The sequence below is a fragment of the Ostrea edulis genome, chromosome 7, assembly GCF_947568905.1.
Source record: "Ostrea edulis chromosome 7, xbOstEdul1.1, whole genome shotgun sequence".
In the NCBI taxonomy this organism is placed as follows: Eukaryota; Metazoa; Mollusca; class Bivalvia; order Ostreida; family Ostreidae; genus Ostrea; species Ostrea edulis.
Genome location: NC_079170.1, coordinates 75,265,520 through 75,292,563, shown reverse-complemented (window position 1 = coordinate 75,292,563; position 27,044 = coordinate 75,265,520). Strand labels below are relative to the sequence as shown.

General features: G+C 33.4%; 1 long non-coding RNA gene across 3 annotated transcripts; it reads left to right on the top strand.

The window, feature by feature from the left end:
* Positions 1–38: 38 nt before the first annotated feature.
* LOC125657190 (uncharacterized) lies at positions 39–23,456 on the top strand. Of its 3 annotated transcripts, none has more exons than XR_008797302.1 (8): positions 39–643; positions 1,599–2,914; positions 3,451–3,513; positions 7,263–7,351; positions 17,247–17,405; positions 18,643–18,785; positions 21,669–21,769; positions 22,014–23,456. It is a non-coding gene; the product is annotated as an uncharacterized LOC125657190 (long non-coding RNA). The 3 variants fall into 3 exon arrangements; XR_007363224.2 differs by having other exon boundaries at positions 17,244–17,405; XR_008797301.1 differs by having other exon boundaries at positions 5,452–7,351; positions 17,244–17,405.
* The last annotated feature ends 3,588 nt before the right edge of the window (positions 23,457–27,044 follow it).

The following is a 27,044-nucleotide window of genomic DNA, read 5'->3' as shown; positions in this document are numbered from 1 at the left end:
GTTTTTTTTAGGCATCCGATACATAATCTCCACGTTCCCCAATCCTAGATCCTGTTCTAGGAGACGGATATCAGAATAAAATCGTAGATCCGGAAAGTCAAAACCTTGTATCGACAAAAAAAGACATTATGCGCATTTCGACAAATAATGTCTCTTCAGTGATGCTCAAGCCAAATTTTTGAAAATTCGAAATAACAATAAACTTTTAAGATAGAGACGGAGAGCAACCACGTGATCAGTAAAAATCATGTATTTTCACGTGAATTTATTTTTCGGAATTCCGTACACCGTCATAGAGTAAATGAAGAACTAAAAGGGGTTCCGAAAGTGCAAGTTGTTGCTGTGACTGACGATTGAGGGGGTCGTCTCGTCGTAAGATGGAGAAATTTGGCCATAGTTAGATTATGAAAACGTACAACGTAATAATAATGGACCAAAAGTTTCATCCGTGCAGAATGGCACTTTTTAACTCACGAAATTCACCACCATGCATAGCTGCGCTACGTAAACAAAGTTGTTGATGTAGCATGATCGTGATGTCCGAGTGCTGCGAGTTTCAATACTGTTTATGCAGTCATTGAGGGTTTAAACAAAGTTTCGATGGATGCATTCAACGTGGACAACAAAATCATCATTTCGTTTGGTAAGTGAAAAGAAAATGGCAAATTGAATTTGTATTCAACCCACTTTTCCCCTGCTATTTCACAACGTAATTTTATAATAACATCTATAAACACACAACTTGGAGATGTTTGATTTTCTGTTCATTTATATATTCCAAATGTGCCCAAAATATAGCTATTACATGCGCATGTAATTGTAAATGGGTGTCATGTATATGCCACGTTTTTAAAAAGGAGGGAGAGGGGCTCTCAAAAGTTTGAAGGGGGGAAGGGGTGTTGCACTAAAATTATATTTGGTATACATGATATTGCTTATAGTATCTTAAAATTTCTTTGAGCAAAGAAATATTTTAAATATGGAGTTCCATGTTTCACAAAAGCATGTAGGTCTACAAAACTTTATTTAAAATATTTGTAAAATCACAAGCCCCCTCCTAGGCAAATATATGTATTGTATGATAATAAGATATGTATGTCCTTCTCTGGACCCACACTCGGTAAAGGAGACAGGTCTGATAAATCTATAGTTGACTTGTTTTGATATTATTAGAATGAACTGGCAGTTTATGAAAACATATTTGTCATCTCATATTGGAATATGATAATCATGATAGTTATTCACCACATTAAGGATCTTGGGAGGGTGGGGACATGGGGTATGTACAGTTGAAATAGTAGTTAGCTATAACAATATAAATAAGAACAATCATTCAGATGTATTACTACTGCAAAAGTTCACATTGCTGCACTGCACACATTCAACATAGTGTTAGATATATGTAATACTGAATTCAGAGAAGATTTTAAAAATCAACATAATGAAATACATGCTATGTATGTAATTTTCGATATATCAGTATTTTAAATTTCACTGAATATGTATTGCGACACACAATTTTAAAATTTACATTGTCTAACACAGTATAATTAATGGTTAATAACTGCAAATATTAATTATGGTGATTTTTTTTCAAGCACCATCCTAAGGACCAGTGCAAGTTGAAATGGGCTTCGAGCCAACAAGTTCAACAGCCTTGAAAATCAGCAAGAAAGGGACAATATTTTCTTAGTTTGAAAAATCCATATACATGGATTTCTTTGGGAAGTACATACACTTTGTGCAGTAAAACTCTACCTAACATGAATAAATATGTATTTAACTGAGTCATTTAAAAAAGAGGGTGTGTCCAGGGTCCGTGTTTGCCCAACTATCTATTTTGTATTGCTTGTAGGTGTTATGAGATTGATCACTGTTCGTTATCTTCACCTTGCATCCAACGAATTGGACTATATGATGTATGGAGATGTACATTATATATTGTAAACAGTGTACTGTAAATCTTTGTACAAGTGATTAAGAACAATTCTTTGTAAGGACCAAAATATTACGGCACGCACTGAAAATTTTTTCCACTATAAATGTCATCATTCAATTGAAATACATAAACCCTTTAAAAGATATTGCTACACTTATTCTGAAAAGTGACTCGTTTCCATAGCAACTGGCTACTTATATAGAAAAAACAGGAAAATTAGAGTTTTGGGAATTTTTCACTTGAATTTATTATATCACGAATAATTGATAAGGAATGTTATGCTACATGCTGAGACAAAGTAGTAACAATATTTATCAGTATGTAAATCTGGAAATGGTATAATTATTGTAGCACAGCTCATAATTCAGGCTCAAATGACCAAAATTTAGCAGTTTTACTTTGTACTTTAACCAACTCCTGAGCAAAAAGCCAGCCATATGAAAGATAATAAAATATAAATTTAAGAAGAAGGTAAATAAATTATATAATGCAGGTAAAAAAATCAATGGGCAAATAACATTTTATAATAGAAATTTGGCATGGAAAATATGAATTTGTTGAATTTTGCACATTGAGTTATCTCCCTTTGCGTAATTTCTAATGTAGGAGATAATAAGTAGTGGTATTGTTAACAGGAGGGAAAGGAAAGAAAAGCAGAAAACATATGTTTTAGGTTATTTTAAACATCTTTGACCATTACTATATATGTACTGGATGTATTCAAGTGTGAAGGAGTTGATAAATACACACTGTGTGTAGTGAAGAGGGTTTCCTGAAAGAATTAACTTCATTGAATATGAATTCAAAGCACAGCTTGTGTCTACATGCATATATATGCACCCGATTTACGCTGTTATATGGTTCGTTTTGCATTTTCCCATTTATTGACGGACGCTCGCAACCGACATGTTTATTCAGCAAACATTGCTACTGCGAAAAAAGTGTATTCATGCCAGTTGGAGAACACAAGTTTACGTAAGTACTGCTTGTAGATACATTGATAATGACAAGTTCTGTTTCTCAGTAAATTAGTGATCATGGAAATGTATGCAAAATTCATGTTATTTCACTGGTCAAGGGTGAAAATATAATATTTTCTAAAGGGGATAATGTTTTTGAGAATAACGGGGGGGGGGGGGGTGGTGGTAAAAGAATGGGGTTGCATTGTAATCTTAAAATAAGTATTATATCTGATTGGTTTATTTAACATTAACAATGTTAATTTCAGCTATTTTTCAATGTTTAAGGTTAAGATAAATCTTATATATATTCTAATAGTGTCCCAAACATTTGTTCATCACGTACATTAAAAACAGATTGTTCATGTGAATTATCAAAAGGAGACTTTCAGTTTCTCTCTCAATCCCTCCTCCCCTCTGGTGATATAATAACAGTGATGATAATGTTTTTAAAAAAAAATTAATGTGTGTAAATGATTTCAATGACCACATGCCTTTATAATTTGTGATGAATTTCATTAAAGTTTGATAAATTGTGCGTTTCTTTTCTAGGATCCGTGTTGGAAAATAGATATTCTAGAGTATTTATCGAATTCAAGTGACAACAATGATAAGGTACATGTACATGTCATTGTATTACTTGAAATGTTTGGTGTACCTGTATAATATGTGTACAGTTGTTCCATTGACAATGCATATCTATATAATTTACAATAAACTATCCCTTCCCATAATTATTTACCATACTGGGACATAGACCCAAATCTCAAAATAATTTGCTCAAGGTCACAGATAAATGAGAATAGAATTATTTGTTGCTGCATCACTTTCTGAATTAGTCAATGTCAATGTTTCACATTTTTAGAGCTGTAGCATTGTAACAGAGAGGCATGAATCAATACACTAAATGCACAAACATGTACTTACAGGGGGACCAGAAAGTGTGCATGAACCATAAACCGAGGTCACTTGCAGATATCATTAAAATACGTGGTCTATATTGACTTTTTAAGTGTATGATACTATAACATCACACATACTGCGGGGTGATGGGGGGGTGTATGTAATCCAAGACCGCCAAATGTTCGAGGTTAATATTGGTTGATTATGTTTGTTTGTTTTACATTCTATTAAAAAAATTCATTATATCCAGACGTCACTAGCTGTAGGTGAAGTACCACAACATTAGACCTATACTTAGCCCTCAAGGCCGTAGAAATGAGGGTTCTTTAACGTGCCACCGTCTGTAGTGACACGGGACCTCCGTTTTAAAGGTCATATCCGAAAGACCTGTGATTCTCACTTTTGAATGCCATGCGTTTGACAAAGGAGCAATCATTGTTAATTGGAGAAAAATCCTGCATTCAAGCATTTTCTCAGTAATGCTTGATGTATATACATGTAACTTTTATTTGGTTTATAACAATTTTCAAATGCTCTGGACTACCCCCCCCCCCCCCCCCCACTTCACTGCATAAATCTTAATCTTAGCCTGAGATTGCACAACATATCTTTGAAAATTAAAGAAACGAAGGGATTCGTAGAAATTGAATGATTTTTGTTGTTGGTTGGTTGATATTATCTAACGTTTTCCACTTACATGAAGACGTCATCATTGGCGGTGAAAAGATTGCAAAATTTAGGTCAATGCTAGGCGCTTGGGGCTTTTGAGTACACGTAGGAAGGGATCTTTATCGTGCCACACCGGCTACGACAAGGGGCCTTGGGGTTTTGCAGTCTCATTCGGAGGAACACCCCCATTTAATCGCCTTTTACGACAAGCAAGGGGTATTGAGGTATCAGGACCTATTCTAACCCTGGCCTCCACCATGTTTTGTGGTAGTTTTATCACAAAATGTATTCCAGGTAATTTTGTTTAAATCATGAGGTTGGACCACAGTATGTACACTGTATTATACATACCAGGGGTGGATCCAGGAATCACGGTTAAGGGCGCAACATTATACACATAAGCTTTTAACACATTTTGGAATGAAATATATTCAATATAATGAAAAGGAGCTGAATTTACTATGTATAACTTTCAATTTATCTCAGTAAAATAATCATTTATTATATGTGAAACATATTTTTGGCTTAGTCTGTTAAATTGTGATATTGATTTACTTTAGGTGAAAAATCAAAAGATCTCATAAAAGTACACATTAAATACAAAATAATATGTATAAGTAATTAGTTTGAATTTTTTTCAAGATGCCTTAGCATATTATCTCTTTTTTAGAAAATTCCGAAAATGGGAATATTTTGATTGAAAATAAGGATATAAAAAGTTAAAAGACCAATAAAAACCTGTATCTATGATGTAACCCATATATTGTATGTGCAAGTAACTTATTTTGGTGAGCCTATACTGGAGCAATTGCACATGTATTGGAAAATGAATTTTTATTAGTATTTTTTACATGTATCAGATATACATTTCTAATAGAAATCTTATCAAGAATTGAAATATATTGTATGCATATGTGTATGTATGTGATAATTGTGTGCAATGGAGATATTCATTCTACATGCAGTTTTTATGTGATTTAGGTTACATCAGTTAATGTCGACTAGCCAGATATACATAACCAGGATGCACAGTCAAAAGGAATCCAGAGTATTCAGATTTGTCAAGTCAGTTTGGATTAACCCCAGTTTGATGATTTTATCAAGGCTTAATTTTTTTTTTCAACTTTTGTCAGTGTACATCAATGCTTTACAGTAGCATTATGAAGCGAAACAATTTGAACTTTCATTATATGATCATTGAGCAGAAGACAATCTTACAAACTTAACTTGTATTCGTCTTTTGTAAAATCACTGGATAAGTATTTCAAATAAATTTTCCCGGGGTGATGTTACGTATAACATATCAAGAGGGAAAGAAGGCGAAAGTTAGATCCCAAACACACATACTCATGTACAGTTCCTGTATTTTCATGTTAACGGAGGCTGCATTAGGACCTGACCCAAGAACATATGGTCAAGTTTAAGGTTTTTATATCACACAGCTCCGACGGAAGACCTTTCGTTGCTTTGCAACGAGCTTTGCTATGGTTTATCTAATTATGATTATATTTCAAGGAGAAATTTACTGTCATTTTTCGTAAGTAATACTAGGAATTATTGACAATTTTAGGTATGAATTTTAGCTGATCTTTTCTAGGAAAGTTATGATATATAGAAAAAACATTTATGTAATGTCTATGAAAATTTCGTTTTTGTTAAATTACCCTATTTATATACATGTGCCTATTGTAACCTTGACCTTTGGCATGAAGGACCTTAAAAAAACTAATTTTATTTCTTCTGAAAACATATGTTCCCTTTGATCAAGATGTAATCAGTAATAAGAAAGTTATGTTTATCTTTTTAAAAAATGATAGTTTCGCAGAGGAAATTCAGACTTGATTTTTGAATGCATTTGTAATTTATTTTGGTATTTCGTTTGGGTTTTTTTTTTTTTTTTGTTTTTTTTTGGGGGGGGGGGGGGGGGAGGGGGGTTGTTACTTAATTTAAATTTTGAAAAAAAATAGAGATAATGAAATATGATGAAAAATTGCTATAATTTAAGATGGCATGGGACGTTTTTAGTCAGCTGAAAATTACTACAAGGCTGTGTTATATATTTGAAAAAGAAATTCGGATTAAGGTCTTTTAATTAGTAGTCAATCATTTTGATAAGATAGTGTTGTATTTATGTTCATAATAAAAATGTATTCAAACTTTAATAAAGAAGGAAATTTGAATTTTATTCATGTTTTGTATATTTATAGAATTTTCGTACATGGTTTGCCCACTGATTTTATTCCATAATATGCAATACTTAGGTTAGTTCTATGCAATTATAATATTCATATTGCTGTAAGGTGCTGGCTTTTCCTGTGAATAGGTGGTGAACAACAATTTTCATCAATTTCTGTGCACTTGACAGTGAACCGTTCAGATGTGTTTCCATGGCAACGTTAGCAAATTCGTTGTTAGCGATAAAACTACAACTTATGTGGATTTTCAGCTATTTATATGTTAATTTACCTATACTGATTTCAAAGATAGAGAAGAGTTGCTGCTAGTTTAGTTATTGGGCTTGTAAAAATGCAAGTTTTTACAATTATAGCTATGAATTAGAGTACTCCCAAATGGTCAAAATCCACTACCATGGTTTCCATGGCAACCATACATCACAATACTAAATCATGTTTGATTTCTGTCATTTTGTGGGGTACTTTCTTTAATCTGTAAGTTTTATGAAAATCTGAGACCATGTGTGCCGGACCCCTTCAGATTTTTTTTTGGTCGTTACAGAGAATTGCTCTTAATATGTTGGTTTTAAACCAAACTGAAACTTCTATTATTTTCAGGATCAATTTCTGTCACTATCAGAAGATGAACGGTTTCACAGTTAGACATTGGATTCTCCTCATCTGCTCCATTTCTGTCATCTCAGCAGGTTTGATTATTTACAACCGAATAGTCAAAATTTATCAAATGTTGAATGATGTAGTATTTTTACAATCCGATGCATAATTTCTCTCTGATAATGTGATTTTATATAACTCGGGGATGGGGTGGGGCTATATAGGATTCTTCTACTGCATTATTCCATTAAATGCATATGCAAATTGCTGATAAACTGTAAAGAATAAAATTTGGTATCATCTTAAATGTAAATGCCATAGAAATCAGATCAATATGAAATAGTATTCTATAGTTCTGTTTGTGTCCAATAAATTAAAAACAACGTTGACAGTCCGATATTACTGGTACGCCTTTAACTGTCCTGACCTATTTCGATGTTACACAGTAGAGATAACATGTTCTGATTCCCTTTCCATTACATGCACTGGGATTTGAGACTGTTAATGTTAATCTCAAATAATCTAAAGAGGTTCGCACCTGAGATTTGGAGTAGTGTATTTTTTTGGGGGGAAGTGTATTTTTGATTTGTGCATTGGAGGACAATTAGAAAATTAAAAAGAAAAACTGGGGTCGCAACGCTTGTTATTGAGAAACGGTGTTCTAAACATTACCCTTTTGCACTTAAAATTTATTCATTGGACTTGATTTGTCTGTTGGTGTCAACACAACATAAGCAAAGCAGATCAATCACTGCATAAAAAAAGATAAATAATCATGTCTTCTAACACTACAGATAAAAAGGTATACTAGTAATGGATATAAATAATGACTTTTTTGCACTTAATATATAAAATGTCATGGTATCAATACTACGAGTTTAACGTAGTTCCACACTCCTGTGACATCATAAGATTTTACAACGTCAGTGATTAATGACTGGAACATATATTTTGTAGGGGTCTTTTTCAATAGTTACTGTAAAAAATCTTGTTAGCCATAAAATATTTCAAGAGTCTTAGTTATATTTGAATAGTCAATGATATGTTTCAAAATATTGAATCCAAGGACAATAACTCTGTTTTTATTAAATTATCTATCAAATCCATTATGCAATAGATTTCCTTTATTTTTTACAAACATTTTACCAAGGTGATAAGGAATCTGTGTCTTTTCATCAAATTACATAAAATTTTAATCCATGAGTGGCTTTGAATAACTCAGCTGTATGGTGCCAGATTTCGGTTTTTTAGAGGAGTATACATACTCTGGAAGCTATAGATTATTAAGGAAAGTTATGGATTTTTTTCATAAATGACTATAACAGATATACATCTACTAATATAAACAGAAAAAAGGAAATTGTGTCCTGATTTGTTTGTTTTTTAACATTTTGGAGAATAACGCAAATAGAATATTTTTGCAGTTATCATTCTAAAACTTGATGAACATATTGAAAATGACATGTGTTTTAGTTATTGACATGTTTCCTGATAAATAAATGCAATTTTAAACAATATCGTTGTTTTTATTTTAAAACAACAACAAATAACAATGAATTTCTTAAAAATCTACATAGGGGTACATGACTCAGTAGTGTCTGTAATGAAAATTAATAAGGAAATCCTTAAGGAGTTTGCTTTTATTATTACTCTGAATGTTGATTTATTGATTCCAAATTAAAAAAATGCTACCTAAACCCCCAAAATCCAGGATTAAGGGCCCACCTTAAAAGTGCCTAGTAGGAGTAATGTCAATTTCTAAAATTGTACATAATGGGTCTTACCTTAATATTTAAAATAGAACAAAAAAGTGGGGATTGGAGATCCGTGTTTTGAATTATTGCCGAAAATACTGAATTTCCATACACAAATTTCGAGTAAATTAGTTACTTTTACTAGTTCCAGGTCTCATTTACCTCTCTCATAAATCATACAACTGAAGTACATGTATATGAGTATAAAAATAGACGATAGATTGGATGAAACAGAAACTATGATATCATGCAGGTTTGGAACTTTGTGATCAATGAATCCTTCCGCCATAAAATGTAGTCCCTGCAAACGCTTTCAAAATTTGAATTGATACAAAATTGTTCAACTGGATAGGGTTCAGCAAGAGATGTCATAAATTTGCACCAGTGGGATCAGTAGTGAACCAGTAAATATTTAGGTGTATCATCCTGCGCAGTTGTGCTCAAAATCTCGGGAGCTAATTTCCTTAAAAATCAAAATATAAACAAAATCAGTAAAAGGTGGATATTTTAAAAGAACAATCTGAACATCCCAGCAATGTCAGAAACTACAAAATGTACAGAATAGACAACTAAGTTCTTATAGTTGAGTTATTTTCATGTTTTAAGGTATATATTCCTGATAATCATAGTCAACACAAAGTAATTATTGCTAATTATATACACATGTATCTTAATCAGGATCTTTTTATTTCAGAGATGATAAGATTTTGCACTTTACTATTATATGTGATACATGTAAGAGTAGATAAAATATATGAGTGAATCAGTCTTACAGTCAAAAGACATATATCGCTGTTACATATATAGTTACTTGTGAACTTCAGAAGCTGTTGATGTTTGTTAAATCAAATTTCGAAAGGTTTTCGACATTAGCTCCTAAAAAGTGGTTGCTTTCAATTAAATAACTTTTGAAACCCATACAGATACACCGATGAACTTGACTCACAACATGGCCTACCACTTTTGAATGAATCTAGGAGAATATTTATCATTCACAACCAATTTAAAATTTGCAGTCATTTGCTCACACCGGATGTTTACAACAGTCAAGTAAATGCCCAAACCAATCGAATTTTAACCATTTCCGAGAAAAGCATATAGTTTCGCCAACATTAAGAAAGGTGAAGATAATGAACAATGATCAATCTCATAACTCCTATAAGCAATACCAAATAGATAATTGGCGAAACACGGACCCCTGAATACACCAGAGGTGGGATCAGGTACCTAGGCATCCCATGTCGACCGGTGACACCCGAACATTATTTTTCGAATATCTATAGCTGTGGTAACTGATATTCATCTAAAATCAAAATAAACCTGCTTTGGCAAACTGTCATTAGTTAAGGCGATCTGACATGTTTCTTTCGCAATGCAAGGAAGTGATTAAAATAATCATGATCAGACTATAGTTATTTTTATTCTTACTGACGTTGACAATGGTGATATAGAGATAAGGACAACCGACAAATGTGACACGATTATATTCTATTGATTCCTCTTACAACATAGAAATTAAAACAAGAAACAAATCTGTACCATGTCTCTTATAATCGTGTACACGTATTGTTAGTCTCATATTATCGGTCGATCACTGTGTTATGATATATTTTCAATTACAATATCCATACATAATGTCAGACGGGATCATTTCAGTTACTTCATCGTCAACCTCCCAAATTCCTGTAGCAATATTCCATTATCAATTGTATATTATATTTATATATCTCAACTGATTCGATACGCAAGAGCTTCCTCTGCGTATGGTAAGTTTTTAAAAGCAGGCTACTGACAAACAAGTTGATGGTGCAGGGGTTTACAACACTCTGGTTTAAAGTCAGCATTTTGAAAATTCTATGGTCGTTATAACGATATAGTTTGCCAATACATCCTATCATTGGGCTAAATGCTGTCTGACGTGGTTCATACCTATAATTAGGCCGTTCTTGGCTTACTGATTTTGACTACGGAAAACTCTGTTTAGCTTATCTAGATATGGGCTCGCGGCTGGTATGACCGGTCGACAGGGAAGATTTGCTCCTCCTGGGCACCTGATCCTACCTTTAGTGTATTCAGAAGTCCGTGTTGCCCAACTATCTATGTTATGTTGCTGATAAGAGTTAAGAGATTGATCACGCAGGTACGTTAAGGCAAGAAGGCAGGTAATGAAAATCTTTATTGGGAAACAATGTGACGTTAAACTCCGATTTTATTTATGCTTACTTCTTCTAGGCACCCGATCCTACCTCTGGTATGTCTAGGGATCCGTGTTCGCCCAACTATCTATTTTGTATTGCGAGTAGGAGTTATGAGATTTGACTGCGGATAACTCCGTTTACCTGATCAGGATATAGGGCTCACAGCGGGTGTGGCCGGTCAACAGGGGATTCTTACTCCTTCTAGGCACCTGGTCCCACCTCTGGTGTGTCCAGGGGTCCGTGTTTGCCCACACTATCTATTTTGTATTGCTTATAGGAGTTGCAAGATTGATCACTTTTCGTTATCTTCACCTTGCATTGATCATTGTTCGTTATCTTCATCTTTCATTTATGTAAATTTTATTTATGCATATTATCTAGACATAAAAAACCATGCAGCTACTAAGATCCAAAGAAATGCGAAAAGTTTTCCTGTTGTCATGCACTATTTGTGTCTGATCAATATGAAAGTAAATTGATGACGTCATAACTATACATCGAGTGACGTTGACACATGTTAAGAATTTGTGAAAGTGTGGCATGTAAATATCGATAAAATGTGGAGTATTTGAAATATATGACATAGTACACGGATATATGAAATGTATATGTGAAATACTGAGAATTTATTGATACTATGGAGGTATATTGCTTTCATTCTTTGACAATTTTGTCTAAAGGAACAAACCTTCACTTTAGCGTGTCGATCCAATTTTGTCACAGTCATACACTAATATAAAACTGCAAAAGTAACACACTACACCGCATACTTTTAAAGACTTTTTGTATAATGTGTCAAAGGTTATAAACTAATGTACATGATAATTAGTGATAAATTCGTTTCTTATTAAAACTTTTAAAGAAAACTGCATATCATCAGTCTAGAATGTATAGGGTAGATGGTTTCGTGTTTTGATATTTAATAATCATTTTCTACTGAAAGCTGCGTGATTCTATCAGCAATTTTGATAAACTATGGGTGTTTTACCGTCATCCTCGTCAGTTGGACCAATGTTTTAACCCTGGGGTAATTTATTACTTTTCCATTTTCTATTAAGGTACATTAGTGATATATTTACAACAGTCATGCAATGACTTCATACGAACATACATGCTTGTCATGTTAAAAATATTTTCGTGTACACACCGAAATCTTTTTTCAAGTAAGTAGCTCTCTCCCTATGTGTAGGACATACTTTAAAAAATATGCAGTTTACCTGCATAAATGGAGTATGACCTGCCTTAACATAACCACCCACTGTTCGTTATCTACACCTCACACACATTTCTGATGCAATTAATTGAATATATGATCATCTGCACATGTTTACGGCAAAATCAATTGTGATGATAGAACAAAAAATCAACTGAACACAAAAGTTGAATAAAATATCAGACTTAAGTCCAAGTTTCAACTTCACTTCATATAGAAATTCAAGCATCTCTTTCTCTCTCGCTTTTTAGACTGAGTCACGTGACCCCGTCTATTAGTTTACTGTCAGTCGAGACCTCAAAACGGAAGCCGTGCCGAGAATACATGAATTGAATTTTTGTGGAAGAAAAGAGTGCATAAATTGCGCGGATCATTTTGTACACAGATTTGAACAAATATAAGATCAATATTTTGAAGAAAAAAACATTCTTTTTATTTTTCATTGATTTATTAGATGAATTTGAATTATCTTTCAAACAGAAACGATTGTTGTTTTTCATGAGCAAATATTCTTACTTTGTTTACATTCGGCCTTTTTTACGGACGAAACAAAGAATATGCTAAATGTATCCGGAGTTTGTCGTAATAGTTATTATATGCACACAAAACTAGTTTTAATGCAAGTATGCATAATTTTCCACACTGCAGCTCGGCCATACGCATCTTTGATGCGTAATATTTTGAAATTATATAATTTACAGATCTTTATATTATATCATATAAAACAAGATGTCTGGATTGTGGACTTGTATATGTATGATTGACTATCACATGTATATATATTTCATTGCATAGGAAACTTCTAGTCCTAATGTGTGTCAACAAATTTGAAATTATGTAAATAAATGTTTACAATTTACATGTACATATTTACAGTTCTAGTGGTTTAGAAACTATTTTTATGCCCCCGAGATCGAAGATCAGAGACATATTGTTTTTTTTATCATTGGGTCCAATGCTGTCTGACGTCTTTCATACCGATTGTTAAGCCGTTCCTGGTACACAGATTTTGACTACGGATAACTCCGTTTACCTGATCAGGATATAGGGCTCACGGCGGGTGTGATCGGTCGACAGGGGATGGTTACTCTTCCTAGGTACCAGGGGTCCGTGTTTGCCCAACTATCTATTTTGTATTGCTTGTAGGAGTTATAAGATTGATCACTGTTCGTTATCTTCACCTCTCATATCGTCTTTTATTATCTATAGAAACTGATCAGCTGTGTAATCAAATTTCCTAATTTTCAAATAAGCATGTGAGCTATATAGAATGCTTAACACTTCATATGAAACACATCAGATAGCAATCTGTAGGAGTTATGGGATTGATCACTGTTCGTTATATTCACCGTGTATGAAACACATCAGACAGGATAGACCTGATGGCATGCTGTAATGCGACGACAATGTAATCTGTGAAATACCAATGATGAACGAAAAACCTGTGTTACATTTATTAATCGGAAGCATGCCTAGGTTTAAAAGCTAGTCCGCTCTGAACGATAAACACATATACAGGTGACAATGGAATATTATTACATATTCATCAAGTAACGAGAGTTAACAGAGGAGAAACTGGGGATGTTTGTCAAATATTCGAATTCGATTATTCATGCGCGTAAATTTCCTCCACATGTATAGTTATAGATATTTGATATAATGTGAATATAATATATAGTTTATATCTCCTAAACGGCACGATACGGAAGATCTTGTTTTGCGTATAGTCAGTTTTTAAATCGAGGCAAGCTACTGACAAACAAGTCGATGGTACAGGGGTTTCAACCGTATCGATTGAAGTCAACATTTTGCAAATTATATGGTCGTTATAACAATCTAGTTCGTCAATACAACATATCATTGTATTAAATGCTGTCTGACATGTTTCATACCGATTGTTAGGCCGTTCTTCACACACTGATTTCGACTACAGATGGCTCTGTTAACCTGATCTGTTTACCGTATCACGATATAGGGCTCACAGCGGGTGTTATCAGACGACAGGGGATGCTTACTCCTCCTAGGCACCTGATCCCACCTATGGTGTGTCCAGGAGTCTGTGTTTGCCCAACTATATATTTTGCATTGTTTATAGGAGTTATGAGATTGATCACTGTTCGTCATCTTCATCTTTCATGCATCATATTGAATTACTGGAATTACTGCATGATTCCCCACGTGTGATGTTGGACATGAAAAATAATGCGTATTTATTCCTTGGTGTAATTATCAAATTTTGCAATATATCAAACAGATATGCGAATGAAATTGAATAATCTAAATACATAAAATGCATGTACCAGGTACAGTAATTGAAAGCTGTCTCAGGATGCTATTTCTCATGCATTATTTTTAGAATATATCCTGCCTCAAAAGAATACACACGAGCTTTCAAAGAGCTCAATATATGACCATGGGAATTCCAAAGACTTAATAAACATTGCCAATAAGTAATTGAAGCACATTTTCAATAAACACTCAAAGTGTCTGTGAGTAGAATAACAAAGTAAAATGTGGGTGATTTATCAACAAGGTGTGAATGTTTCCGAGATCCATTGTGAATAAAACAGGACCCGTGCAGGATGTCCAAAAGTCAACTTCTTGCAATCTCTTGCGATATAGTGCGCAGATATCATGAGATGACATAGTAAAATGCTGATGAATCTTACATTGAAATTGACCTTGATACAAAAGTGATTTTAGATTAAATAAATTCTTATGAAGCGCGAAGTTTTAATGCTAAACTTAATGGATCTGAGGAAGGACGAATTAACTAATCATGGCGATCAGTGCGAATTGTTTTTTTTACATTGATTGCTATAATTATCACAACTATTAATAAACGGAGGAATATGACTTTTAAGTACGGAATCCCATGCGAGAGGGAACCCTTTTTAGAATAAGATTTACCTTGTCAAACTAGCAATAGGGAAAATACTTTTTGAGAAGATTGCTAATTGTGTCAAACAAGAGCAATATGTCCTCCTAAATGATGTAATATGCATGCAAATATGTTTAATGCAAATATCAAAGCTAGCGATCATTCAAACGAAGTATATCCCTTCATTTCAAGTTTATTCTAGACTGATATAGTGATACTTGATCACATACGTGCAAACAGTTTGTAAGTGCGTAATGCAAGGTGAAGATAACGAACAATGATCAATCTCATAACTCCTACAAGCAATACAAAATAGATAGTTGGGCAAACACGGACCCCTGGACACACCAGAGGTGGGATCAGGTGCCTAGGAGGAGTAAGCATCCCCTGTTGACCGGTCACACCCGCCGTGAGCCCCATATCCTGATCAGGTAAACGGAGTTATCCGCAGTCAAAATCAGTGTGCCAAGAACGGTTTAACAATCGGTATGAAACACGTCAGACAGCATTGGACCCAATGCAAGGTCGTATTGACGAACTAGATCGTTATAACGACCATAGAATTTGCGAAATGCTTACTTCAATCGAGACTGTTGAAATCCCTATACCATCAACTTGTTTGTCAGTAGCTTACCTCGATTTAAAAACTGACTATACCCAGAACAAGCTCTTGCATATCGAATTAATTGAAATATATAAACACCATATGCAGGTGATAATGGAATATTGCTACATACATGTGGGAAGTGTTATGTTTTCAGCTGTCATACTAGAATCTAAAAATTGACTATTCAGCAGGTGGTGGCGATTTATTTTGATTTTAGGCAAGAAGGAAAATCAATCAATTTCATAGAAAAATAGAAAAGCTGCTATCACTCTAATTGCCATTTTTGCATAGCCCCTTCGAATTTCTATCCGGAATGATACAGTCTTTAATAAGAAATGATATCTTTTCCAACAGTTACTGATATCTTCAATGTATTATGAATGATAAGGTGAAGATAACGAACAGTGCTCAATCTCGTAATTCATATAAAAAATGCAAAATTTAGAGAAGGACAAACGCGGACTCCTGAACAAGACATAGATGGGATCAGGAGCCTAAAAGAAATAGGCATTCCTTGTTGACTGGTCACATCCACCATGGGACAATGTAAACGGAGACATTCTTAGTGAAAATTAGTAGCATGTATATGTTCTAATTAACGAGGATTTGTTTGTTTCATTCATCGAGTCAACTATATTAAGTAGCAGTCCACGTAAGAATCTTGCAGAATGAAAAATAAGTGGAACAGCTATAAATTTAAAATTTCTTGAAAAATTGCTAATTGTGAAGAAAATCATGTTTTGTACTTGATCCAATAAAAGATTTCACCTTGAATCCTTCTTAAGATTTTTAATCAGCTAAAAGGATATTCGGTTTCAAAAATATTTTCCCGTTGTTTTCTTTACAAAGAGCACTAATGAAAATGGTCATAAAAATCAATTATCGGACACTCTGTCATTAAAGATTAATAAATACATAAAGCCAATAGTATGGACAGTAAAAGAAATAACAAATATCATTTGGAAACATATTTACAAATTAGTTACAGATTTTTAAAAACTACGTACGATCTAGCAGATTGACGATTTTATTATCTCTCTTTGCTAACTCTCCAATGTTAAAGATACGATTGTTTGGGGAAACATGACATGTCATACGAGTTGGCGGTTTGAAGACAGACGATGGCTTTTTGTAACATTTCTTTATGGACAAATACTCCATGTGAAGAGGTTTCAAAGACATTTTATGTGAAGGACTATAAGAAATCGGTAGCTAGATATTTATGCTCCTTAAACAAATCACATTGCGGGAAATCCATGACGCAAGGCCCGCCTGCATCTGTGTCTATTTTCACAATCACACGTTGGAATTTTTCGGTTGTTTCATGTCAGCAGAGTTCTTTGGAGTGGATGAGGAATACTACATGTGTTTTCCCAGATCACTCGGTCAGTTGTATTGGATGTACGAACCGGGTATGGGCACACATCATTAACATTCGGGATGAGCAACATACTTGTGGAAAAATGCCATGGCCAGTATGGGTGGCGGTGCAGGTAAGTTTATATGAATAAATCATAAATGTTTATTGGTTACTTAAGCTAATTTCACCATACTTTATTTTAATCATTCTTTTGCTTTGGACCATAAATAATATGTTGACTAATAAATAAATAATATCAGTGTGTGTGTGTGGGGGGGGGGGGGGTGAAAACTATATGTAAAAATATTATACTTTAAAATGTAGGCCATTTTAAAAACACTTCTGTTTTCCCTCTGCCGACCAGTGGTTGAAAGTAACTTTTTTTTCCACAGGCTAAAATCAAAACACACCAGCTAATATGAAACTACATGTAATGAATCATTGCTCTTTTTTCATGTTATTTCAATTAATGATTCAACAACCCCACCCCACCCCACGATTACTGAACCTGGTGGGTCAACAGTTACACATTGTTTTGACAAGTCAATGACATATGCCATATGGTGATATGTTGGGGAATCTTGATTCTCACAACTGTAATCTAACACATGTGCCGCAGGTTCAAATTTCATAACACATCAGAGTTGTTACTAGGGCTTTTTAAAGATAAGCCCCAGATTCATGGTTTATGAGCAGCTTCAATCCCATGAAAATTCACAAGTCCCATGAATGTTCATGAGTCCTTTTTGTATCTGATTTTAGAGAAAAGTATAAATATTGATTCCACATAGTTGTTAATCATTATGTCATCACAGTCGGGAATTCAAAATTATTGATTTTTGATTTTCTTAGCCATGGAATAATAATTAAAATAGGAGACACTATTTGTGACACCTGATTCCATATCAAAATCCTTTTAATTTTCTTATAACCAGTATAGATGTAATTTTTAAAAATCTAATCACAACCCACATAGTTGAAAATACATATTAAGAGTGCTCTTCATTAGCTATTTTTTATCACATCAAATATGAAGACCTCAAGAATCTATTTTGGTTAATTTTGCATAAGATAAACAATTTCAAACATAATTTTTAATCAAATGAATATTTCTTATCAGCAAAAATGTATCGGATGTAATGATTTAGCACGGGTCTTTTAACCAAAAGTCTGTATAGCTTACCTGATCACCATTTTTCTGTAATCGTAATGTCTGTTATACTTGTTGTTTACATAATTTGGTAACTTGTGAACTTGATTGAAAAATGAATTATTGACACCTCTGCAGGTATCGAGATCATTGCCATCACCACGAATTGATAGTTGATAGTTCAGCTTCATTGAATGAAATATATTAACTTAAATTTCAGTATACAAGGAATTTATTCACTGAAATCCCAAGAAGATTCCATGACTTGCTTGCCATACAACAAACAACAGATTATGGACATGATTCTTAGAATTAGAACTTGAATGGGTCAGACTTGACTACAGTCATGTAGCAATATTAAAGGTATACATCATGATATCTGCTATGCATGTATGGAAATGAAAGACCATTGTCATTGTAAATATACACATGCATACATTTACATTGATCACTGTTCGTTATCTTCACCTTGCATGTAATATATGTATTGTTCAGGTTGTTATATTGGCCTGTATATGTGAGTTGGAATATTAATTAAGTTTGCACCCGTCAGTCAAACCAATTGCTTGGTTGACAACAAACTTGGCATACTGATAAACCACAGAGCAGATAATCCTATTTACCTCACCTGAGTTGAACATTTTAGTGAGCTTTTGTGTGTCTGTCCATCTGTTTGTAGACTTTTCAAAATTTAATCTTTTCTACAACTGAGCCATTGTCAGTCAATCTAGCAAAAATCATCCTTGAGAAAAGGAGATTCAAGCTTGTTCAAATTAAATGAAGGGACATCCTCCCCTCAAAGGGGAGATAATCAAGAAATATGGAATCATTCCAATTTATGGATTATCTAGATTTTTACATGGGATCTAATATCATGAATATGGTTTCTGTAGATTGAATAATTTTATAAATTGTGTATTTCATTGTGATTTGAAAGTTGAGGGATAAAGGTACACACAATTTGTGTAAATTGAATCTCCATGATAGCTAATGTCCACAGTAATCAACAAAAGGCATATATAGTGGGAGGCAGACCTGGGGTTAATTACTTTAAATGTAATACATTAAATTACAATTACATTGGAATCTTCACCTTTACAATTACAACTATCATTACTTTCATTCATGGTACAGAGATTTCAACAGTCTCGATTGAAGTCAGCATTTCGCAAATTCTATGGTCGTTATAACGATCTAGTTCGTCAATACAACCTCACATTGGGTCAAATGTTGTCTGACGTGTTTCATACCGATTGTCAAGCCGTTCTTGGCATACTGATTTGACTGCAGATAACTCCGTTTACCTGATCAGGATATGGGGCTCACGGCGGGTGTGACCGGTCAACAGGGGATGCTTATTCCTCCTAGGCACCTGATCCCACCTCTGGTGTGTCCAGGGGTCCGTGTTTGCCCAACTATCTATTTTGTATTGCTTGTAGGAGTTATGAGATTAATCACTGTTCATTATTTTCACCTTGCATTCATATAAGTAATTAACTAAATTACAATTACTTTGCTAAAATAATGAATTACATTATACATTACAAAAAAGTCAAAGAAAAAGTATGAACAGAATTTATTTGAAGTTAACTTTTACATCAGATTGTGAATAAGTATATTTGTTATTTTACACATTACAGTTGCATTTTTTCAAAAGTATTGTCATTCAGAGAGCAACGTTCTGGTCTGAAAATTTTGCCTGCAATACTTGTATTTACATGACTAAGTAACATGTTATTTATGTCTCTGATCTCATATCTGATTTAATATCACATAGATGAAATTTAAAATATTAACCTATAGTACTTCAATTGATTTCATAACTTTTTATTAAAAATTTCCATTAAAAAATCAATTGAATTATTCATAAATGACCATTGAATGAACACATTAAAAAAAAGAAATATGTCTTTATTTTAAAGAATGTATTTTTGATGTATCATGTTTTAAAAATTATTAATCACTTTCATTGAAAAGAAAAACTTAGATTATTTCATGAAATAAGAAATGATATGTAATTCAAATGCAATTGAAAAGTAATGGTCATTACTGACATTTTTATGAAAGTAATGCATTACATTACAATTACTTGTAATTCAAAAATGGGCGCATTACAGATTACACCCCATTACTTTAAAAATGTAATGATGACAATGCATTACACATTACCATCACCCCAGGTCTGGTGGGAGGTTCTTTTTTTAAATCTTCTCAAAAACACTGGGCTAGAAAAGTTAAAATTTACATGTAAGCTTCTTTAACATAGTGTAGATTCAATCACCATAGGGGATCAAATTATACTGGGGATTTTTAAAATAAATCTTCATAAAAGACAGGTACTACTAGTAGTCGGGTTAAACTCATAGATATTGCACAATTCAAGTTTGTTCAAATTGTGGTCCTAGAAAGTAGGGTATGACACAATAATTGATCTAAGTTATATTTGGGTATATGTATGGAACATCTTTAAAACTATTCATCTCAATAACAGATGACCATGATTAGGCTAGCCATATCAATATGCATGCATGAACAAGTTTTCAAATTTCTGTATGTTCAATTCTGGGCCCTAGGGGTATGGGTGAAACATAATTGGAGATTTATATTAGACTATATTGCTTGTAGGAGTTATGAGATTGATCACTGTTCGTTATCTTCACCTTGCACTATTCAGAAAATTGATTGAAACAAATGTTTAAGCCAGTGTAAGTGTCACAGAGCCACACTAAATCACATCATAATAACAACATTCCTAAGTTTTTTTGAAGTTTTTTTCCTCAGTAAAATGAACCCTTGGTTTATGGTTACTCAATGGATCATAATTTACATTTTTAGGACATGTATGCCTGAAAGAAGATCTTTAAAAAAGATGTTTTCTCAATAACAGCAAGATCATGTTAGTCATATGGGTTTTCAGGCATCCCCATATGTTAATTCAAGTAGGCTATATCGCAACTTTTTGGGCTAGATTTGAGTCGCAATATAGGGTTAAAAATTTTCATGGGAATAAAGATTGGAAACAAATCTTTTAAAAATCACCACAGCAGGGTCAAGATGACTCAGGTGAGCAATGCAACCCATGCGCCTCTTGATGGTATTTGAGACCACAAAATCAAAGACAAAGGACGAATCAATCATGATATTAGAAATATTGTGCAATGTCTTTAGACCCCTTTCTTTGACAACAAATGATGAGTTGTAATTAATTTCGAAATATGTTATGTATTTTCTTCCTTTTCAAAATAGTTGTTGTACTTCAGGAAAAGGTGAAACGTATTTGTTGGAAGATGGATAAAGAAAAATTGGAGCATGCACTAGACTTCTTAAAATCCTGGTTTTTTTATCAGGTACACAATAAATTATGAACAATGTCAAATTATGTCTTCATCCAATGGATATGATTAACATTCATTGAAATAACTCACACTGCACTCTGAAAAAATACATCCCATGATTACCCAATGTGAAATAAATTTTTAATAGCAACTGACATACATTTATGGAAAATATCTGTTTCAATGAATAGGCATTTTTGACATTGTGCAATTTTTTTTAAAAACAATGTCTCTGATCCAACAAAACTATTTTCAGGTAACATGATTGAGTACAAAAGAAATGCACCTTCACAGTAGACAACTTATAACCTTTCGACAAGAAATTGGGACTGCCTGCCATTCAACCATTGTACATGTATGAATTTACCAGTCCTGTTGTGAGGAAACTTATTTCATCTTCTTTCAAGGGTCATGTTATTTAGGATTTTAACTACTTGTCCTGCATCACAAGCTTAAAAAGATTTCACAATCTGACTGCAGATGGAACTGCATGGTTTGAAAACCTCATAGGAATTCTGAGAAGCATGGAGGCCTATAAACCAGATAATGACAAGATTTCATAGTTCGAGGAGTACCAGGAAAATTTACTAGCAGCAAAATTGTACTTAAAGAGAGACTCACTCAAGCATGAATGTATAATTATTACAAAGATGCAGACCATATATATATATATATATATATATATATATATATATATATATATATATATATAGAAAGAGAGAGAGAGAGAGAGAGAATTATATGGTGATATAATTAAACTCATTGTCTTCAATGGGTATGGCATGTCAGTAGAGAATCATGATTCATATGTTGATATTTTTCAATTATATACTCGTTTCAGTGCAATGGCATTGTACAAATAAATATTTTAAGTGTTGGTAGGGAAAGTGGTTGCTATTGTGATATGTGTAAACATATTGCCTTCCAAGGGTAAGACATGTTAGTAAAAAAATACATGTTGATATATTTGTATTATATTCTCATTTGAAGGCAATTGGAATTGCACAGTTTGAATTTTTTGCTTGTTACTAGAGAAAATTGGTTGCTATGGTGATATAGTTGAACCTGATGTCTTCATTGGATTCAACATATCAGTAGAAAACCATATATTGGTATATTTGTATTAGGTTCTCATTCCAGTGCAATTTAATGATACAACTTTAAATTTTATATGCGTTGCTAAGGAAAATCAGTTGCTATGGTGATATGGTTTAAGTCAAATTTCTCCAATTGGTCTGAAATATCAATAAACTAAAGTGAACCCTGATGATTTGTATTTATTTTCAGTTAATAGAATAATTTTAATGCATATATTGCAGATAATCTTGTTTTATTTTGTTGGAAATGGGCCTGAAAAAGTTGCCTAGCAACCGTTAATATGTGCATTTCCGACTCTTTTGATTTTTATTTTGAGTACACTTAGTATAGATTGTTTAGAAAATATGTATCAAAATTTGGCACTTTCCAGATAACTAAAGTAATATGTATTTAAAATACCTTAAAATTGTCGAATTTACAGAAAATTTATGAATATTAAAACAAGGCATATTCCAAAGTCCTCTACCAATATCATATAAGAGTATTTCATTAGTATTGTACATTTTTATATTGAAGTAACCTTTACCTCGCCTAAATAAATTATCACTGTATTTGAAAAATCATTATTTTCATTTTTATGCAAATTTTAAGAAGCATGTATTTCTGCACTTTACAAAACCCAATACAGTGGTTGCTATGGAAACACAAAAGCTTTAATTTCCATAGCAACCATTGACGCACAATGTTTTTACCCTGCATGTCTTCATATATCATTATTATGAAGAGTTATGGAAAGTTTCATGAAAATCCAAGATTATCAGTATGCCACCTTCTGCATGATTGCTGCGTGGACTGCTACTTAAAACAATGACACTTGGTCAAACATCCAACGTGATTTTTGGTGTCCAATTGTCGAAAGCTGTTGCAACTGAAACTGAATGTATCGATTTTCTAAAGGCCGGGTTTGTCAATACAAGGTGTTGACTTTCAGGATTTCTGACATCCATCTCCTAGAGCAGGATCTAGGACTGAGGAATGTAGACATTATGTAACACACCAGAAAAAACAGCATTCGCCCAAAACTTCGCAGTACACCATTTACATATTCATTATTATTTGAAATATAAAAATATCCCACTATCACCTGCACATGGTGTTTATAACTCTCAACTGATTCGATACGCAAGAGCTTGTTATGCTTATGGTCAGTGTTTAAAACGAGACAAGCTACTGGCAAACAAGTTAATGATACAGGGTTTTCAACAGTCTCGATTGAAGTCAGCATTTCGCAAATTCTATGGTCGTTATAACGATCTAGTTTGCCAATACAACCTATCATTGGGTCAAATGCTGTCTGACGTGTTTCATACCGTTTGTTAGGCCGTTCTTGGCACACTGATTTTGACTACGGATAACTCCGTTAACCTGATCAGTATATAGGGCTCACGGCGAGTGTGACCGGTCAACAGGGAATGCTTACTCCTCTTAGACACCTGATCCCATATATGGTGTTTCCAAGGGTCCGTGTTGCCAAACTATCTATTTTGTATTGCTGATAGCAATCATGAGATTGATCACTGTTCGTTATCTTAACCTTTCATTGTCCATTTTCATAGTTTAGCTGATGTGTTTGTAATGCAAAGACTATGTAGCAAGAACTTGCCACTAAATACGAAGATTTGTGTAGATATGTAAATTACCGTTTGATACAAACGCATATCAACAGAGATGGTTCAGCTCAGACATGCCGACTTGAATGTGTAACAACTCAACTGATCAGGATATAGGGCTCACAGCGGGCGTGACAGGTCGACAGGGGTTGCTTCCTCCTCCTAGGCACCCGATCCCACCTCTGGTATCTACAGGGGTATGTCTTTGCCCAACGCTATTTTGTATTGCTTATAAGAGTTAGGATGTTGATCACTGTTCGTTATCTTCGAATCTCAGACATGCCGACATGAATGTGTAACGACTCAGTCCAAACATGGCGACATGAGCGTGTATGCATATGGTGGACTGGAAACTCATAATTTTAACTGATTTTAATAGGCCCGATTTGTAAATGAATTAAATAAGATTTGGAAGGAATGCTGACGTGTTCGTTTTTTGTTGTAAATATTTACCTAGATGCAAAAATTATCTTAAGGTATCCTATTTGAATATGAAGGGATGATATTTATTATAAGATGTGTTATTGTGAATATTTCTCCAGTTTACTTTTCTTGGAAAATTTCAATTTTGACAGAAATGAATGGTAATAATTTTAACAGTCTCATTTGAAGTCAGTTTTTCACGAATTCCCTGGTCGTTATAATAAGTATTAAAGAGGACGATTTAATTAATGATGGTAATCAATACAAATACTCCAACCCTGTGAGATTCCGTCATATGCCTCGTGACTCATCAACTAGTCCTCCTTGAAATCAATTATCAAAATAATCATTATCATCGCAAGAAGAATAGGATATCTTCTAATTCGCTCCTTAGCAGCAAACCGGAAGCAACAGTTAGTTTTTGGTAGGTTGACGTTTGTTGGGTTAAGAGTATGTTCAGCCGTTTATTACTTTCATTGTCCAGAGTGGATATCCTTTTGGACATTATACGATGGTTCATCAATTTAAATATGTCAAAAATATTGAAAAGAAAAACTTTGATCTTGCGAAATCAGGTTTGCTTTGCAAGTTTGCAACTTTTTGTTGTTATATGTCTCTCAATGCATACATCAAACTGAACTAATTAGTTAAAACCAATGTGTTCATTTTTTTCCATCCAAACTTGATATTATATTTCCTATTTGAGAAGAAAAACTCACATAATAATTGTAAAATGATATAAGAAACGATTTTATTTATCTAGGATAACAATTGAGTTGTGTTAGCTAGTTACAATATAGCTTTGCATATAAAACGTATACAGACAAGTGCATATATTAGTAAAAGTTGTTACTTAAAACAAGAATACAGATACATATTAATAAGACACAAAGATGCATAACATGTCAACCAATAGGTTTCTATAAAACAATTCAAAATGAAATGTTTAAGAATGCCAGCGAACACATTACGCATACAATTACCCTGCAATTCTCGAAACTCTAGATATTCCCAGTAAAATGACCTGTTTGCCCTTCTGATTTGTCCGTGACAGATGAGGAAAGGGATTCAAATAATGTTTCATCAACTCATGAAAAAAATTTCATGAAAAATTACAACGTTTACTGAACAGAAGATTTAAGAGAGGAACTCATTTACGCTAACTAAACAGTTGGTGATGAATGATATTCATAAATGTTTAGAATACTTGTTAGGATTATTTTATGCAAATATATGAAACACATGTTTCATTTGTGAACGGAATGTAAATTTTCACTAGAAACACAGAAATATGGTATTAGCATGTTTAGTTGTCTGGATATTTTTCGTTTTAGTTTACTTTTCACTGTTTCTGTTGGTGATGAGAACCATATAATAATACTATAATGAATATAAACTACCTTAATTATTCTTTATACATTGGATAAAGAAACTTTCTCATAATGGGTTTAAGAAATAATTGGTTATCTTGTCACAAATCTATAGCTGCAAATCTAACAAAGCTGCATATCAAAATTCTAACTACAGAACAAATAGCTGATACATTGTATGTGATTCTCAGTATGTGTCAAAGTTTTTCCCCTGTTACAAAGCTGAATGTTAAAATACCAACAACCCACCCACCCACCCACCCACCCCCACCCCCCCCCCCCCCAACTACAACAACATATAGTGGTAATGTTATTATACAATATAAACATCACCAAAAAGTATCCATATGATAAAAAGACTGTCGATAATTAATCCATAAAATACAAAACATATCCCTGTATATTTGTTGACTCTCAAGCGAAAAGGTGAGAGTAGGGGGTGTATGGAGGATAGTTTACAGAGAACTATACCTTCTTAATGGGACATGGACACGATCTAAACTAAAAATTTCAAATTCTATATGTTCCATTTCTAATGTTTAAAATGCTAACTAAAGTATTTCTAACGGTCAGCAAAAACAAAAATGAATGCTAGTTGTAAAGGCATAATGGAGATACAGAGATGATAATTCTTTGAAATGTAAACAATGCTTGTGTTATGTTTTTGTTTCATAGGTTAAAAATACTAGTGAAATTTTCGTTTAAAGCAGCTTTTTCTTTCAATTCACAAGTAAATTCTAAACACAATTAAATTGCTTCTTCTGTTCTGAATATCTCATTTTGTTT